Source organism: Mobula birostris, chromosome 26 (genome assembly GCF_030028105.1).
Source record: "Mobula birostris isolate sMobBir1 chromosome 26, sMobBir1.hap1, whole genome shotgun sequence".
NCBI classification, from domain to species: domain Eukaryota; kingdom Metazoa; phylum Chordata; class Chondrichthyes; order Myliobatiformes; family Myliobatidae; genus Mobula; species Mobula birostris.
Window position 1 is genome coordinate 28939829 of NC_092395.1, and position 13798 is coordinate 28953626.

Below are 13798 nucleotides of genomic sequence, written 5' to 3' on the forward strand. Positions count from 1 at the left end.
GAGGGTATTCCAGGGCTTACTGCCTGGGTAGCTCCAAGGTTTGGCGGCACTGGTGGAGTGAAGAAAATCACTAGAGCAGGATTTGGAAGAGTGCAAAGATTGTAGAGCTGGAGGAGATCACAGAGGTGGGGTGGGATTTAAAAATAAGGATTGCAATTTTAACATTGATAGGCTATTTATCCAGGCATCTGTGTAGCCAGGGGTTGAAGTATCATGTCTCTTCGTTGACTGGAAATCTGAAACTCATCCATAGAGGTTTCAAAGACAGAGAGGGATTTCAATAGAGGAAGACTCTCCTCTCTGCCAAAGAGATGAATAACCAGAGAGTAAAGCATTAAACTCATTGACAGAAAACCATAAGGGAGGAGAAACTTGTTCTTGGGATAGAGGTAATGTGAAGGGGTGTCGAAGCCACAACATTTGGAGACAATTCAGGAAAAGGTTCATTCAGCTGAATTCTGAGATCTGGAGAGAGGAAAGGTTGAGCTGGTTGGGTCTATATTCATGAGGGATGATCTTACCGAAAGCTATAAGATTCTGAGGGGGTTTGACAGGGTAGATAATAAGACGACGTGGTCTAGCGTTTGGTGCACAGCTTCAGAATAATCTCTTCCAGAGGTTTGTGAATCACAGAGGGATTCGGCAGCAGAAGAATTGAATACATTCAAGGCTAAGTTATTTACCTCACCTTCGCAGCAATCAATTATTATTTATCTGAGAGCATTTGGAAAGTGGAGTTGAGCCCAAGATCAGGCGGTGATCTCATTGAATAAGAAGATAAGCTTGAGGGCTGAATGGCCTTCTGTTGCTCCTGATTCTGATGACCTTAAGGTCAATCATCGTTCTGCGAGATATGTTGAATGCAGTCACATTGATGTTCAGGTCCTGAATGCCACTGGTCAGGGGACCGGGAGGAGGGGTCCCTGCTTTTGATCACAGGAGGTGAACAGCTGGATAGACAGAGTGATAAACACTTTCCATGGACGAAGAGTCTGCTGGTGCTCAGTGCTTACGGAACCTCAACCCAACACTGGAGGGCAATCATCACTGCTTCTTCCTGGGTTCACAGTGAATCAAAGGAAGGAAGAGTTGACAGTTTTCATCAGAAATTACTCATACAGAAAAGAAATGGATTTGCAACACATTTCTGCTAAGGAAATGACGTCAGCTTCATGTGGATTGTATAAGTAAGCGCTGCCAATCTTCAGTGAACAAAAACGTGACTTTGAAAACTAATGAGGCTTTCTGGTAGTGACGAAGAATGATTGAAGAGTTAATTAGTCCCTCATTATCCTCTTCAATTAACAGTTATTTTCAGAAGCTGAACCTGTGCCATCTCCTAATGAATTGTCTGTATCTGTCACTCGCAACACACAGTCTGTACAGCTCTTGCAGACAGTCAGTCCTCTGCTTATAATATGAAGTGGAATCATCTGCATGGGAATTAATCAGCAACAACTTGCATTTTGAGCAGTACCTTTGACCACTGGTACCTTCAAGATACGGCCCTCAACAGCACTGGACAAAATTTGTCTCTGAGCCACGTACCACTGACCAAGAACCGCTATGGAGATACAAGAACTGCTGACTGCAAATTTGCTCAAACAGATCTGGTCTAAGGAGAAGCTGACAAGAGAGAATTGGGAGTGGGGGTGAATTCCAGAGGTGAAACAGGGTTGCCAGTGGTAACCAACTGTTGGTGTGTGATTAGACAAGTATTGACCTAAGAAGGAGGGGTTAGGTCAGATGACAAATTCAAGCAATGGGATAGGTTATCAACCAGGGGCCAATACTTCTCTCTGACTCATCATTAGAACCAATGATTTGGTTATTATCACATTCCTGTTGGTGGGGACTTGCTCTGTGTTCATTCAGCACCACATGTCCTGATGTTCTGAGCCTGTAGATACTGCAAATCCATCTGCTCGTTCTCATTAATGCAATAAAACATTGCAAAGTATATCATGGGGGTGCCATCAGAGGAGACCTGAATCAGCCACTATACGTGAGGTTACGGCAGGTTTCAAATGTGTAGTTCAAAAAGAAACGATTAGGTGAAAGGTGGAAACGTGTGTGTGAGGAGAGAAGGGGTGTGGAGGGTTGGAAGCAGACTTACGGAGCTCAAGCTCCAAGCAGTTGAAATCACTGCTGCCGGTGGAAAGTTCTCTAAACGTAAGGATAAACGAGAAGTCAGGAATAGGGGATGACGACTGGAGTTGCTGGAGCCAGAGTAGCTTACAGAGAGAAAGGAGGCATGAAGAGATTTGAGCACAACCATGACTCAATGTTTCAAAATGAAAGCAGAGAAAACAGCAGTCCAAATACATACACACACACACACACACACACACACACACACACACACACAAACACAAACATGCGCACAGACACACACACACACACACAAACACAAACATGCGCACAGACACACACAAACATACACACATAAACACACACATACATACACACGCGCATACACACAAACACACGCACACACACATCCACGCACATGCATGTGCATGTACATATTCACACATGTACACACACACATGCACAAGCGTGCACACATGTACATACAGTAGATTCACACGCACACACGTGCACAGACACATGCATCTACATGAACATATATGCATTTGCATGCACATGCTCCCACGGAGACTTTTCTAATTCAGGTCAGTAGCCATTCTCCTGGCAGCTGCTCTATTCTCAAGTGCAGTAGAGTATAATGAACACAGATTGTAAAAACCATGTTTGCAGTACCAAGAATGCCAATTTATTAATAATACAAACCAACTTGACTGTTCACAGTAATTGGTAACTGCTTCCCTTCAGACTAATCCCCCCTCACCCCAGCACTCAATCAATTCAAGTGTTCCCGAGGCCTGTATCCAACTGCCTTCTGAAAGTATAATTTCCATCAGTCATTCGTATCAAGTCTGATTCTGCAGTAACACTCACCCTGAAACACTCTTCCTATTACAATATTCTCCAATACGAGGGCACCTTGTTACCTCCGAAATCCACACTCACAGACAAATGTCACTGACTTCCAAGTTCATTATCCATTGAACTCTCTATTTTCTGCATTTAAAAGATCAAGAGGGTGCATATTATTTTGGGATTTTGACAGTCACTATCTGACTGCTCTTCTGTCAAAGGACCCTACACTCGGCGGGCACTTTATTAGGAGCACTTGTACGTCTGCTCGCTACTGCAAATATCTAATCAGACAATCGTGTGGCAGCAACTCAATGCATAAAGGCAAACAGATACAGTCAAGAAGTTTAGTTGTTGTTCAGACCAAGTATCAGAACAGGCAAGAAATGTGATCTAACTGACTTTGACCGTCGAATGATTGTTGGTGCCAGATGGGGTATTTTGAATATTTCCAAAACTGCTGATCTCCTGGGATTTTCAGGCACAACAATATCTGGAGTTTACAGAGAACGGTGCAAAAAACAAAAAACATCCAGTGAGCGGCAGTCCTGTGGGGGAAATCACCTTGTTAATGGCAGAGGTCAGAGGAGAAAGGCCAGGCTAGTTCAAGCTGACAGGAAGGCGACAGTAACTCAAGTAACAGTGGTGTGCAGAAGAGCACCTCTGAGCACACAACACCTCGGAGCTTGGATGTGGCAGAAGACCACGAATGTTCTCTCAGTGGCCACTTTATTAAGGACTGGAGGCCCCTAATGAAGTGGCCACTGAGTGTATTTGGAAGTTTGGTTGATCACTGAGCTTGCCAAAATGTTTGCTGACGTTTCGGCTCCAATCGAGAAGCCGTCATTAGTGCGCAGTTGAGGGTGTGGTCTCCTCAGAAAGCCCCCTTACATGCTCCTCCAGGGTCCAAATGCATATTGTTTAGGCATCATGATCTGGTTCTCTGCTTCAAAACACTGAACAGTTTACCAGTAGAAGATTTTGATTGGCCAGTTTCAAGGAAGGTCCATCTGAAGTAGATAGATAGATAGATAGATAGATAGATATACTTTATTGATCCCGAGGGAAAATGGGTTTCATTACAGCTGCACCAACCAAGAATAGAGCGTAAATATAGCAATACAAAAACCACAAACAATCAAACAACAAAATGCAAACTATGCCAGATGGAAAATAAGTCCAGGACCAGCCTATTGGCTCAGGGTGTCTGACCCTCCACAGGAGAAGCTGCAAAGTTCGATGGCCACAGGCAGGAACAACCTCCCGTGACACCCAGTGTTGTACTGTATCTCGGTGGAATATGGCCAGAGTCCAACAGCAAAAAGTTAAATATCCAGTCTACAAACACGTTCCTCGATCGTAATATAACCCGGATTGCACCATCCGTTGTTACCCAGAACAGTAAGCACCCAACTCCTTTATGCTTACCGCTCTCCAGTGCACTTCCAGTTAGCCTGAACGGTCTGGAAGCCCTCCATGGAAAAGACTTGATTGGGTATGTCCTCGTGCAGCCCTGTTCCAGTGAAACACATAACACTGCACTCCCAAAATGTTCCCTGACGCCTGGTTAGTGCCGCCAATTCGTCCATTTTATTACCCACCGAACTCCTCTTCTCCATAAGTCTCTGTTGTCTCAACCTGGTCCTCTTTCCTTGCCTTTGTGATCTCCCTCTGCATCCTCTGTGTGTTTTCCTCCAGATTTTAGCTGGGGTGTCCGCCACTCTGCTCGCTAAACCGGCCAGCATAAGCGCAATCAGCTGGTCCCTGGAGTAAATAATGCGACCATGCTTCTGTCCCGCTAATGAGACGTGTCAGGATGTAACTGTTTCCAGCGCTAAAAACCCAAATAAAACTCTTTCTACCAGCATGTTAGAGAGGGTGCAGCTTCGACGTGTTACCATGAAAAAAAATACAAAAAACAACATAAGTTAAAAAAGTAAGAAGAAAATAGTAAGAATACTGGTCGGAACGGCTGTAACAGGCTGCGTGCACACTAAGTGTTTGCTTTGCTGTCCAGATCCCGAGATTACTAGTGATTCGTTGGTTGTTGACATTATCATGGTTTCTCTTTTCTTTGTAAAGGTTCATGGACTGGATCCATGTTGATGGATCCTTCTGCAGAGAACCATGCTTCGAGAATGTATATTTCCCTCTGCCTGACCTGCTGAGTTGTTCCAGCAATTTGTTTTCTTGCTATCTATTGACCATGTACATCTGAATGTACCAATTATTACCAGGAGTAGGCCACTTGGCCCTACTATGCCAGTGAGGTACTATCCTCATATCACATTTCTGTTACTATCACATTTCTGAATATTATCCCTCTGAATAAATGTTGGGAATCAAGCCATTCAGGAAAGCGATGCTGAGATAAAAGATTTTATTGAATGGTGGAGCAGAAATAAGGTGCCAAATTATCTGCCCCAACTTCATTATTTATGCTATAACTAGTGTGGTCTTGGTGGCCAAAGGCTGGTTCTGTGTCCTCTAGCTCTGCCAAAGTCAAAGTCAAGTTTGTTGTCGCACACACAGGTACAACTCTGGTGCGATAGCATCGCAGTCACAGAGCAACATATTAGCAACATAACTACGAGAGCGCAATTAGAGAAGAAAACGCCTCCATAATTTATAGCAAACAGAAATAAAAAGAAATACACTGAGTTGAGCCTTGTAGAAAATACACAATCTCACACACCTTCCAAAATTTAGACAAACAGAGTGACGGATTCAAAGTAGCTTTGGGTGCTGCTTAAGAGCTGTGAGCAGTGTTGTCAGATCCTCTTTGAATGGTAGTTTTGTGAACAGATGGTAAAAAGTTATTTTATATCATAGGTGTGTAAAGTACACGGCGATAATGCAAATAAGCAAGTATTTTCTTAGTCAAATTGTTTTTGCATGAAATATTTTACTTGCAAAGATTGTTGAGTTCAATAAAACCCAGTGATGAGAGAATCTACATTCTCCTGCCACAGGAGCCCCAGACTGAGGAGCCCATTCAGCCTGCCCCATGCTAAAGCAGATCCCTCCGACCTATCCTCACATGCATCCGCAATGCCAGGATTCACAGGAGTTCAGTGCGGTACTGATGAACTTACACCCTGCCGCCAACCCTCAGGTGCACTTTCTTTTAACTGGCTTAGTGACCACTTCCCTTTAAAGATCTGTGGATGTGTTTACAACGCAAGCGAAGGCCATCTCTCCTTCCAGCTCCTCCCAGCAGTTTCATTCCTCCCACCTTATTTCCTTGTACTCTCCCTCTTACCTGATCCCATTTGCCTTAACCAAGGGGTCAATTAACCTACCAGCATGCCTTTAATGTCTGGGAGGAAACTGGAGCAGCCATTGGAAATCCGTACCATCAGAAAGAAGAGTAAGCCCTCCTCAGGGACAACACCAGAGGTAAGGATCTAACCCAGGGCTTTGGAGCTGTGAGACAACTACACTAAATGTTGCGCCAGCATGCGCGCTACATTCTAGAGTTTCCCTCGGTTCCTCAATAAGACCATCAGACATAGGAGAAGAATTAGGCCATTCGGTTCTTCGAGTCTGCTCCAACATTTGATCATGGCTGATGCATTATGCCTCTCAACCCCATTCTCCTGCCTTCTCCCCATATTCCTTGACACCCTTACTAATCAAGAGCATATCAACATCTGCCTTAAATATACCCAATGATCTGGCCTCTACAGCCGTCTGTGGCAATGAATTCCACAGATTCACCACCCTCTGGCTAAAGATATTCTTCCTCATCCCTGTTCCAAAGGAATGAGCTTGTGCTTGTATTCTGAGACTGTTACCTCTGGTCTTAGACTCATTCAGCTATTTGAAGCATCCTCCCATGTCTGGGCCTTTTAATATTCAAAATGTTTCAGTCAACATTCTCTCACTTGTTTTGCATTCACTTATTCTGTTACATCTCTCCAAATGCATTACCTCACACTTGTCTGGATTAAATCCCACTTGCCTTAAGAGGAAGGGCACAGTCATACCCCATCCAGACTTTGGAGTACATCACTGTACCTTCAGCATCACTGGGTCCAAATCCTGGAACCAACCAGACCACCAGAGGGCAACATTGGCTGCATTATTGACCAGATAACCATTGTCACCGATGTTGAGGGACAGGCTTGGAGCTAAGATCCGGGCTGGGATTGTTCTGAGGGATCTTTCACAAAGGAGCAGTCCATGGTTCTTGTAGGAACTGAAGTGTATAAATCATTTTTAGTATTTTCCTACATTGCCACATTGACTAGATCGCAAGAATATTTGATTGTCTGTGAGACACATTGGATATATATCATCCTGGCATGATATATATCCAAACCCATTTTCATGACATGTACAAAATGAAGGATCAGATCTTTAAGGCATTCAGTCTTCAAACACACCAGAATACAGTGGTGTTCACACCATCTCATCAAATACTCTGACCCACTGCTGAATTAATTGGCCTGTTATCAGCAGAATGAATTTGCAAGTCATCAAGATCAGTAAACTTGCAGGAAAGGCTTTAGCTGAACTTCCTTAATCTGTAAACCAATCGTTCCCTCTGTGACTTTGCCAAAAGGTTTCAGAAATTACATAGTATGAAAGCTTTGACCAAGATTTTTCCTAATATGTAAAATATTGCTTTGATCTAATAGAACAAAAGGAACAATGTTCTTTATATACAAGAGAAACTCTGCAGATGCTGTAAATCTAAGCAACACACACTCAGCAGCAAGGCAGCATCGATGGCCTTCCTATCCTGACTTCTCCTTTTTCTCTCCAGTCCTGGTTAAGGATCTCAGCCCAAAACATCAACAGTTTACTCTTTTCCAATTTTCTTTATATATCCATTCACCATCCCCAGCAAGTCACAAAGTGCTTTACAGATAATAAAATGTTGAAATGTAAAAAATACACTACCCTGCCTATGCACATAAAATCCCACAAACACCAAGTTAATCTTGAATTACGTAACCTTAGAAAATTTACAACATAGAAGAAAGTCATTTGTCCCATTGTGTCTGAACTAGTCGAGAAAGAGTTCCCCACCATATTTCTATTTTCTGACTCTTTGTCCTACGTGCTCCACCTCCCAACTCCACAAGTCGTAGTTAAATATGGTCAAGAGTTTTGTCTCCATCACCATTTCTAGCACTGAGTTCCAAGTCGCCAAAGCTTCCAAGTCAGCCTCCAGGTCCTGATGAAGGGTCTCGGCACGAAACATCAACGGCTTATTTATTTCCATAGATACTGCCTGACCTGCTGAGTTCCTCCAGCATTTTGTGTGTGAACTTCCAAGTCAAAATTTGTTTCCTATCTTCTCTCTAATCCTTCTATCAATTTGGTTAATTCTACACCCATTGGTTTGTAATCCCAATACTCAGAGAAGTAAGTACTTCTATTAACTCCACATTTAACTTTCTCCTTGGCATCCTCTGTTCCAAAGAAAATATCTATTTTGCACTGCTTGCTACAGTTTTCCAGAGCTGGCAACATCCATGTAAATCTTTTCTGCTGCCCTCTCCAGTGCATTTGAATCTTTCCTACTGTGTGGAGACTAGAATTGCACACAGCGCACAAGCTGTTACCTAATTGGAGTTGTATGTGGTTCTATATGACCAATCTGCCCATCTATTCTAGGCCTCTGCAAATAAAGGGAATAGTCTACTATTTTTTTTTATCAATTTATTGGCCTGTACTTCTACTTTCAAGGATCTTTAGACATACTCTGGATAAAATGCTACTTGGCATGTCATAGCACCAACAGGTTGCCTTCCCAGTCACATGTGGGTTTCCCCTAGATATATCAGTGTCCTCCAACCTCCCCAAGACATGGAGATAAGTGGGTGGCTCAGGCACTGTAACTTGCCCCTGGTGTGTAGCTGATTGGTGGAATCTAGGAGAGTTGATGAGGATGTTGGAGAATAAAACTTGGCTTAGGTAGATAAAAGAGTCTACAGATGCTGGAATCTGAAGCAAAGAATCAAACTTCAAGAGGAACTCAGCAGGTCAGGCAGCATCTGTGAAGGTGAAGGAGTAGTCAGTGTTTTGGGTCAAGACCCTACATCAAGATTAAAGTACAATCAGTGTAAATGGGTGGTCAATGATCGGCATTGACCGTGGACTCAAGGCCTGTCTCCATGTTCAATCTCTCTATGAATTCCTGACAATCTTACCTGGAAAACTCTGTGCTTTTCATCATGCTCAGATTGAAATCCCGCAACACGTTACGGACAGACTACCAGTGAAATTCATTGGTCAGGTACTCTACATCAGGAATGTTAAAAGACTGATTTCAGCCAGGACACAAAGAACTTGAAATTACTCCATGGTATTGTTCACAATAGCCAGTGGCTTCCACTATACAGTGCTCCCTCTTCGCTCTGTGACAGTCGGTCTGAATTTTGTGCACAAATTCCTGCAGCAGGTCTTGAACCCACGGCTTACATGGAAGCATTTTCCATCTGAGCTAAGGTTCAAAGTTCAAAGTAAATTTATTATCAAAGTACGTATAAGTCACCATATACTACCCTGAGATTCATTTTCTTGTGGGCATTCGCAGCAGAGCAAAGAAACACGATAGCATCAGTGAGAATCTACACACAAAGACGGACGAACAACCAGTGTGCATAAGACAAACTGTGCAAATACGAGAAAAAGTAATAATTGTTAGGGAAGTTAATTTGCTAAGGAATTTCAATTAAAGTTGGTCACTAATAAATTGGACACAGACTTCAAAGTGACTAGAGAATACCTTTATTCATGAATAAGGGAGGAATGACTCGTTAAAAGTGCAATCATCAGGTCTTCCAAAGAACAATAGTCACTGCCTTTTTTATACATGCACACAGAAAGTCAATTACATCGGTCAAAGTTAAAAAAGTCAGTCCTGCGCATTTTACCAATTCCCATGAAAATGCCAGAGACAGTCCCTTTGCTGTCCACAACACACAGAGATAGTTTGTCAGAACATCCTTAAAACTTAGATTATTGCAAGCAGTCTGAGAAACCAGGCCAAATGGTGAGTCTTTATTTATGATATAAAGAAGGTTCATTAAATCCTTAGATCCAGTAAGTCATTAAAGTACAAAGGTATAATTTGTTTTATATGTTAGTACTAGACAGGTGAAGGAAAACCATACACACTGTTAACTTGACAGGCCACAGGGTCCTCCCTATGACCTTCACTGTCTCCATCTTGTTTGTGCTGCTGTGTTATGCACCAAGATCAGCACATAGGCATATCGCTAATTAAAGGAAGGTGCAGGGTGTTAACAACCCAGATATTTGAACCCTTTATTCAGAATTTTCTTCCACAATTTTTTCCACAACAGTTTTGTGGTGTACCACAGTAGGCTAGAGGGCAGTACCACGTAGTCTCATGTTTACAGCAGTAGGCTAGAGGGCAGTACCAGGTAGTCTTGTGTTTACCCTAGTAGGCTAGAGCGCAGCACCACGATTAGATTAGATTAGATTATGAGAACACTCAGTCCTCTTTTATTGTCATTTAGAAATGCATACATGCATTAAGAAATGATACAACGTTTCTCCGGAGTGATATCACAGAAAACAGGACAAACCAAAGACTAACACTGACAGAACCACATAATTATAACATATAGTTACAGCAGTGCAAAACAATGTCATAATTTGATAAAGAACAGACCATGGGCACGGTAAAAAAAAGTCTCAAGTCCCGATCGACTCCCGAGTCCCGATAGCAGCAGCAAAAGGGAGAAACTCCCTGCCATAAACCTCCAGGCACCGACAACTGCTGATGCCTTGGAAGCAGCCGACCACAGCCGACACTGAGTCCATCCGTCCGAAAACTTCGAGCCTCCGACCAGCCCCTCTGATACAGCCTCCTGAACGCCATCCTCTGCCAAGCGCCTTCGACCTAGCCCCGGCCGCCAAAACACGCAAAGCCAAGGATTCGGGGCCTTCTGCTCCGGAGATTCCGGTTACCACACAGTAACAGTGGCAGGGAAGCGGGCATTTCAGAAGTTTCTCCAGATTCCTCCGTACTCTCACGTCCATCTCCATCAAATCAGAATTGTGCACGATACGATCCAGGCATTAAGCAATACAGACACATAATTCTATAGTCTTGCAAAGGAATTTACCCAACCCAATTGGCCAAAATCCTCCACAATAATAAATACTGTAAGTAAGTAATAATTATTGAGAACATGCATTGCAGAGTCCTTGAAAGTGAGTCTGTAAGTTGAGGTGAGTGTATTGGGGTGAGTGAAGTTATCCATGCCAGTGCAGCAGCCCTGATGGTCAAAGGGTGATATCTGTTCCAAAACATGGCAGCAAACAAGAGAAAATCTGCAGATGCTGGAAATCCGAGCAACACATACAAAATGCTGGAGGAACTCACCAAGCCAGGCAGCATCTCTGGAAAAGAGTACAGCAGACGTTTCGGGGCAAGACCCTTCAGCAGGACTAATATGGGACCTAAGGCTTCTGTGCCTCCTCCCTGTTGGCACAGCGGAAAGGGAGGTTGATGTTGTCTGGAGGACCCAGTACATCCGAGGTATGGTTAGGAGAGCTGAGGAGAATGATCAGCACCATTCGGGGCAGACAGCATGAAAACAGGATCACTTCAATCTCTTTTGACTTGAGGCACACCCTGACGTGGGCAGCTGGACTGGTGAGGAAGGACACTGCCTTCCCTCACTGTCGCAAGGATGTCAGCTGGGGAATTACTTCCCCCATCCCATTTGCTCTGGGGATTTCTCCTCTGAAAGCTGCATCTTTACTCTCTACCAGGATACATCATCATCTGGGTGATACCCACTTACCCTCGGCTGTTCAAATGCAATGATGTAAGGTATCCCAACATACTATTTCCCCACAAGTGTGACAAAGTTTTATTCCAGTTTGCGTTCCTCTTTCAGATTTCTATAGTCTTCCTTTCTTCTTCTCATCCTTTTTCACTAACTTCAGGTTTAACCAGTTCACCCAGCACCAGCCAGCAGTTTGCCCAAGTCCCTGCACTGCTGTTTGACTGTAAGAAACAGTACAGTGAAACACAGCCCCCAGGAGAAGGATGTTTGCTAAGTGCCAGCTTTAATCCTTTATGTCCAAGGCCCAAACATGAGCATGGTTACCTTTGTTCTGCCCCTCACTCAACCAGGGACTGACTCAGGACCTACCAGCTTGATGGAGCGATTTGGCGCTTTTGCTGCTTCCTGGGGTATTCGGGAAGATTGACAGTGGAGCGTGCGACCATCGTTTCCTAATGGGTGAATGCGAACCCATGGTTGGCTCCATTAAAGTGCTGAGCAAGATTGAAATCGATGAGGACAACCAGGTGTTCAGCGTTGCCTATCTGCATTAACCCTGTTGCCCTCTCGCTTCTGTCAGAAGAAGGTGCAGGTTCAACTACTTCAGCGTGGCTCGTGGCTGGGGGACTCTGCGGTTTGATGTTTAATGCCCTCAGTGTTGAACGCACTCCACGGTTGTGTGTTCATTTCTGGGGCACTCTGCAGTTTACCTTCCACGTGCACCTGGATTTTTTTTTATGGATGTTGCCGCAATTTGATCGAGGCGCTTTTGCGTGGAACTGGCTCTGCAGCTGAGGCTTGCAGTCATCGGCACGCGCTAAGCTGAACTGACTCAGAGGCTGCGGACCGTTTCGAGACTCTGCGCTCTGAAGTTTCATATTTGGTGCGTTATTTACTCACTTTTTGCTCTTTGCATGATTTGCTCTTTTTTTCGAGCGCTGGGTGTTGGATGTTTTCCTGAAATTGGTTCCATGGGGTTCCTTTTCTTTTTCCTGGCTGCCCGCGGGAGGATTGTACACTGTAGACATACTTTAATAATAAATGCACTTTCAAACTTTGACAGTGGGAGGTGGAAGCAGCAGGAGGAATAGTGATCTGCAAAAGAGAACAGTGAGCATGCTGCTCTTCACTTGCCTCCTACACTTATAAAGATCAACCATCCACACTAAAAACCCTCATGATAAACAGACCTTCACTCCCCTCTCACTCCCTCTGCCAAAAGCACACAGGGGATGCAGTGTATGCCATATACATTATGCACTACTGTTACTCGCCTATGTTTCTTTGCATACACTGCCCAAATCCAGAACCTCGAAAACTGAGAAGGACAAGGAGTGATGTAAGAGTGGAGCCACTCCAATCTGACCTGAAAATATACTGCCACTCCTTCATCATCAGGGTTTAAATCCCGAAACTTCCTTCTCAACTGCTCGCCGTGTGAGTACCTTCACCAGAAGGTTCAAAGCTCTTCTCAAGGCAATTAGGAAAGGGCAATAAATGCTGATCAGCGCCATCTACCTTCCAAAAAACAGGTAGGAATGCTCCAGTCGATCTATCTGCACACATCCACCACAATGTATGGGCTACTCGCCTGTATACGGATAGTTGTGGTCCCCTGGAGGAGGCCACATCAGAACAGAACAAAATACGTGGAGGAATTCAAGCAACACACACACGAAATGCTGGAGGAACTCGGCAGGCCAGACAGCATCTGTAGAAAAGATTAAACAGTCGACGTTTTGGGCCGTGACCCTTCATGGGTCCTGATGAAGGGTCTCGGCCCGAAATGTTGACTGTTTACACTTTTCCATAGGTGCTGCCTGGCCTGCTGAGTTCCTCCAGCATTTTGTGTGTGTGTTGCTTGGATTTCCAGTGCTTGCAGATTTTCTCGTCTATGTGAAGGATTGCTCTCTGTCTCCAATCTGATTGATACATGCTTTGGTGAGGATGTCTTCATCACCAAGACAGGTGCTGCTCTCACTGAAAGGACCCCAACAAATTGGTGTCCATCCATAATTGGCAATTTATTCCGGAGATGCAGGGCTCTCTGGGAAAAAGATCTCCTAATCTTGAGTTAG

At 44.1% G+C, this 13798-nt stretch overlaps 1 protein-coding gene across 1 annotated transcript in view; it reads right to left on the bottom strand.

Moving 5' to 3' along the window:
- Positions 1 to 13798, bottom strand: part of yjefn3 (YjeF N-terminal domain containing 3) — a 132315-nt gene that overhangs the window by 46629 nt on the left and 71888 nt on the right. The gene's annotated exons all lie outside the window — the stretch shown is intronic.